Source organism: Arachis stenosperma, chromosome 10 (genome assembly GCF_014773155.1).
Source record: "Arachis stenosperma cultivar V10309 chromosome 10, arast.V10309.gnm1.PFL2, whole genome shotgun sequence".
NCBI classification, from domain to species: domain Eukaryota; kingdom Viridiplantae; phylum Streptophyta; class Magnoliopsida; order Fabales; family Fabaceae; genus Arachis; species Arachis stenosperma.
In genome coordinates this window covers 107221909-107227694 of record NC_080386.1, presented here as the reverse complement: position 1 = coordinate 107227694, position 5786 = coordinate 107221909, and the positions used below count along the sequence as shown (strand labels likewise).

Genomic DNA, 5786 nt, shown 5'->3' with positions numbered 1-5786 from the left:
ACTATAACTCACTTTATGATGAACATATAATTTTTGTTTTAATTATTATTACATGTTTTTAACTTAAAGGGTTAAGTACAATTTTGGTCCCTAAAGTATAGGTCAAAAATTTTTTTCATCTCCAATCTCTTTTTGCATAAAAAAATTGTCCTTAAGATTTAACTTAGTTTTAAAATTGTCTTTTTTTCCAAAATTTTAATTTTTATTACCAAAATAACCCTAACCAAAAAATTATAAATTTAAAAAGAAAGGAAAAAAAGAAAAGCAGAACGGATAAGAGGGAAGAAGGGGGGATCACGCGAGGGGGAAGGGGGGAAGGAAGAAGAGGGGAAGGGGGATGGCGCCGGCAAGGCTTGGGGCTTGCCATCGCCGTCGAGAATCAGAGCCAGAGGGAGAATGAGCCTTGGTGGCTGTTGTTATTGTTGTTGTTGTTGGATTGCCTTTGATTCTGATTTTTCCAACTAAAATTTGGGTGATTTCTCCATCCCAAATTGGATGTCTTGGAAAGGGATCGTTGTTGGGTGATCTTGAAGAATTACCCATATAATTGACTTGTTCAGAAAGGGGTTACTCATAGTTATAGCTTCCAAATTGAGACACTCCGCCACCCATGTCATATAATGTGTCATGGGTATTTATAGCTGAAACTTGCATGCCTCCTAAGTGTACGTTGAGTGATGGCATTAATCTGTTGAGACATGGCTTTATTTTGAACAAGAATAGTATCTAAGGCATCCAATTCCATGACACCCTTTCTCATGGTTCTTTCTGAAGAGTATAAGTACTGATTATTGGCCACCATCTCTATCAAATTTAAGGCTTCATTAGTGGTCTTCATGTGCAAAGAACCTCTTGCAGAATTATTCAGTGAAAGTCTTGAAGTCGAAGTGATCCCATCATAAAAAATCTGCAGTTGTACCCAATCTGCGAACATGTCTGGAAGGCACTTTCTCACCATAGTTTTGTACCTCTCCCAACCTTCATAGAGAGACTCACCCTCGAGCTGTTTGAATATCTGTCCTCAGCTTAGTCAATCTCTGATGTGAGAAGAATTTGGTTAAGAACTTACTAACCAAATTTGCCCAGGTTGCTATACTTTTTTTGGGTTATGTCTCAAGCCACTGACTATCTCGATCCCTCACAATGAAAAGAAATAACAACAAATGGTAAACATCAGCAGGAACCCTATTGGTCTTGACTGTATCACAAATCTTTAGAAAATTGGAGATGAATAAATTGGGGTCCTCTTGAGGGCTTCCACTAAACTGACAGTTCTGTTGGACCAAAGTGATTAGTTGAGGCTTCAACTCGAAATTGTTGGCATGCACAACCGGTGGGACTATGCTTCCCACATAATTCCCAGGATTGGGGTTAGTATATGACCCCAGAGTTTTCCTAACAGGTGGGCATTATTGGGGTTGTTGACAATAGCATGTTCATTGTTGTCTGCTATATTGACTTCAATTTCCTTTTTTTATTTGTCCCTGAGAATTTCTATAGCTCTCTGAGCTCTGACTTGTGCTCTGTTTCTCCTACAAGTTCTTTCAATTTTAGGATCGTATAGAAGAGGTTTTTTATCCCTGTTTTCCTGTATAAACAAATAGAAAACAAGAAAAATTAGGTTCTCAACATCACAGTGAAAAGATCCCTAGTAAAGCACATGAAAATAAAAGAAAAATAAATAAGAAAATAAAATGGTGAAAACTAAAGAAAAAAATAAAATAAAAAATGAAATTAAAAACAAAGAAAAAGGTCTAATCTAGGTAATCAATAAACTGATAGTTGTTAATTACGCTTAATGTAACACCCTTACTTTTAACACCTCATGGTCGTACTAAAAGTCCAGGTGTTACTTACCTCTAAACTTTTACTTTGATACTATATTTGTTTAATGTTGAGCCTTCGTGAATATAAACTCAATCTTTAATTATTAACGCGAAAAGTCTTTACTTTAAAATCACATAGTCGCATATCATATTCACATAATCATAAATACATAGGCTTATTTAAAATCTTTCAAATACAAATCCTACCCTCTAATAACCAAACAATAAATAATGAGGAGAAACTAAATTCTAAAACTAAACTAAATACAGAAAATGAAAACATATATATATATATATATATATATATATATATATACACACATTAAAACTCTATAGTCGGTCCTGACTTTGCGCTAAAGCTTCCTGAACCTGTCATTGAAAAAGAAATTCTGTAGGGGAGTGAGAACATCATCCTCGAAAGGGTTATTATAGTAGAGATTTTAAGAATTGCCATAAGAAGATACGTATAAATAGAAGAATTAATTTCAGGGCAGTGATATTCATTCGTCCTATGAATCTTTAAAACTTTAAAAACCAACAGCTAAACATCCAAAAACCTTTTTTTAAAACCAATATTTAAAGATCAAGAAAACCAAAACCTTTCTTTTCTTATAAATGAATCGTAATTAATTTCCTGGACTGTATGAATGACCAATCTGTTCCAAGCATAGGTTCAATAAATCTATGCTAAACCAGCTTAATTTTTCATACTTTCCTAAAATCTCAATTAGAAACCAATCATAGCCTCCAACTCGAGTAACTCAAACAAATCCAGCAATCAAATCATCATCTCATCATCAATATCCATTCTCAAGGTACCACAACAGAAACAAACACAGGCAAAACAGACAAGGAAAGCACAGGTATAGATAGCAGTTACAGCAAATAACTCAGATAGCAGTTAATAACAGTTAAGCAATTAGGAAAATCCAAACAAATTCAAACTCAAGCAAAGCATACAAATGCATATGATGAATGTTTGTCCTATGGCTAATGAGCTCATTTGTCGGTTATACAACCAACCCGACATGTCCAGTAGCTAACCCGGACACTGTCTCTCTGTTGCGCATTAATATCATTAGAAGGAATATGTGCTCTGTCACCATTAGAGGGATTATGTGCCCTGTCACCATTAGAGGGAGTAGGTGCCCTGTCACCCTTACAACTAGAGAGAAAACATATACTAATCATCAAACATCCTCAATCATGACTTATTTACTATATTCATTCCAGTTCATTCATAACCATTCATAAGTCACACGTTAAGATCATAACCTCATTATTCTTCATTCGCATTCTATCATCATCATTCCTCCTATCACACCTCTCACTCCATTCATCAATAATTTCAAATCAAACATAATTCATTTATTAACAAATCACGTTCAAAATATAATTCTTTTCTTACTAAATTGAAACTCAAAGAATAATCTTTTCTTAATAAATCATATGCAGAACATAAAGCTTTTCTTAATAAATCAAAATCACATATGTAACTATTTTCTTAACAATCGAACTCAAACATAATTTTTTTTCGAAATAATTCAAACTTGAAACATACTTCTTTCCTCAAGAAATCAAACTTAAAACAACTCTTTCCGTAATAAATCGAAATCGAATAATATGATTCTTAAATCCAATTTTCTTTTTAAAGAATGCTTCAAACAAATTCTTGGAGTTTTATAAAATTTCGACAACATCTCCTCTAAAACTCGGACTCTGCCACCCTTCTTGGATCCCAACCAAACCATTTTTTTCAAATCCTTTACAACAATTTCCAATAAATCAAACTAATTTCAATACCAAAAGTCATTTCCAAATCTTAGAATCTGACGCAGGAGCAAGTAAAGTTAGTAGGTTAATTATATTAGTTAATTGTAATAAGGGAATACAAGTCCCATATTGTTTAGGATAGTGAACTTTGTGTTATGTTTTAGTCCCACATCGTCTAAGTTATGAAGGCTTTGAGATACAGTTGAAGTTTATTTTTGAATATGAAATAGAGTTGAAGTTTATTTTTGAATATGAAATAAGCTGTGTGCTTATTTTCCTCTAGGCTCTTTGAGAGTAAGAGGTGCATTATTGTCTTGGCCAACCAAGGTGGGTTTATGGCTAATTTCACCATAGTGGAGTTGTTAACCTCGGCAAGATTGGTGACCCAAGCGACGTTCCGACGTCAGTTTGGTATCAAAGCAAGGTCGGTCCTTGTGGCCTTCACCTTGCTTTAGTAGAATTTTATTTGATTTGTGGTGCAGGTTTTTGGCGTTGATTCGCTAATAGGATCTTTTGGTGTAGATTCGTCAATAAGATCGTCTGCTATTACGGATCTTGTAAAATTTATTTGATTTATGAGTGCGGGTCTTTGGTGTGGAGTCACCAATAGGATCTTTTAGTGTGGATTCATTAATGAGGTCGATCAATCTTTTGGTGTGGATTCATCAATGAGATCGATCATCTGCTTTCACAAGTCTTTTCATGCAAGAGTTCTTTCAACCCAGGGAGAATGATGCAGGAGCAAGTAGAGTTAGTAGGTTAATTATATGAGTTAATTGTAATAAGGAAATACAAGTCCCATATTGTTTAGGATAGTGAACTTTGTGTTACGTTTTAGTCCCATATTGTCTAAGTTATAAAGGCTTTTCCTTCTTCTACTAGTATAAATAACTCATGTACCTTTTATTTATGAAATAGAGTTGAAGTTTATTTTTGAATATGAAATAAGTTGTGTGCTTATTTTCCTCTAGACTCTTTGAGAGTAAGAGGTGCATCCTTGACTTGGCCAACCAAGGTGGGTTTATAGCTACTTTCACCATAATGGAGTTGTTAACCTCGCCAAGATTGGTGACCCAAGCGACATCCTGGCGTCAAAATCATATCCGATAAATCAACAAAACCCATTTCCAATATCGGTTCCTTTTCAATATCAAATTAACTTCAAACCGGGAAAATAACTTTTCATAGTATTTAATCAAACCAACTTTTCAACTCAATAATAAAAAACAGTCACAATCCAATCATCATCATAACAACCTTAAACCAAGTACAAACCCGACTAAACATCTTCCATGAATCATAAACCGTTGAAACAGGCATTTACATCCGTTAAAGGCAACTCAAGTCAATTCATAAGACTCATGTAATCACCAAAAATATATTTTTGCATCAATATCGATTTATAATAATTCTCGAAAATAAAATGAGTTTAAGGAAACTCTCTACCTCGATCGCGACTTAATTACGCAATAAGCTCCATTTTCTCTTGGCTTACAATCTCAGCAGCCACAACCACAGCCCATTCCACCCTTGCAACACAACGGCAACTCCAATCGCTACATGCAACAACCAAGAATTGATCCTATGTTACCAAAATCTTAGAATCTTTAACCAAACATAACAGAATACCAATTTCAGAAGTTCCAGAACGAAATGTTTACCGAGACGACAGGGGTTCCACTTATAGTTACCAGCAACGGTGGCAATGACGGTGTCCACGACAACGGCACAGTGGTTCTTCCCAGCTCATTGAGGTTTAGGCCTGCGTCTCCTCTCTCTCGTTTGGGCTCGATGGCGACATGGGCTTCACGATGAGAACGCGACTGGGCGCAGCGGCAACGCACGGTTCCCTCCTCCTTCGGGACTCTCTCTCTCTCACCTCAATTCTGATTCGGGACGGCGGCTTTAAGGCAGATCTGTGGCGTAGTGGCGATGCAAGACAGGGCAGAGCATGGTGGCGGCAAGGCAATAGCCCCTCCCTGACCGGCGCGCTCTTCTTCTCCTCTGTGAACTCTCTCTCTCTCACGCGTCCCCTTTTCCTCTCCTTCCTTTCTCCCCGTTCCACTTTCCCCTTTTTTCTTTTATGTTTAGTTTGTATATAATAGTTGTGCTGATTTATATATACTAAGTACAAATTGAAATTTGAAGAAGTGGACCTTTTGGATGATTGAAAATGTCTAAAGTGCT

The 5786-nt window shown here is 36.0% G+C and overlaps 1 long non-coding RNA gene across 2 annotated transcripts; it reads right to left on the bottom strand.

Moving 5' to 3' along the window:
- Positions 1 to 271: 271 nt before the first annotated feature.
- Positions 272 to 5786, bottom strand: LOC130954922 (uncharacterized). 2 transcript variants are annotated; one of them, XR_009076494.1, is made up of 4 exons: positions 5261 to 5786; positions 5046 to 5155; positions 2148 to 2215; positions 272 to 1588 (listed from the first exon to the last, which is right to left on the bottom strand). It is a non-coding gene; the product is annotated as an uncharacterized LOC130954922 (long non-coding RNA). The 2 variants fall into 2 exon arrangements; XR_009076493.1 differs by lacking the exon at positions 272 to 1588 and having other exon boundaries at positions 1987 to 2215.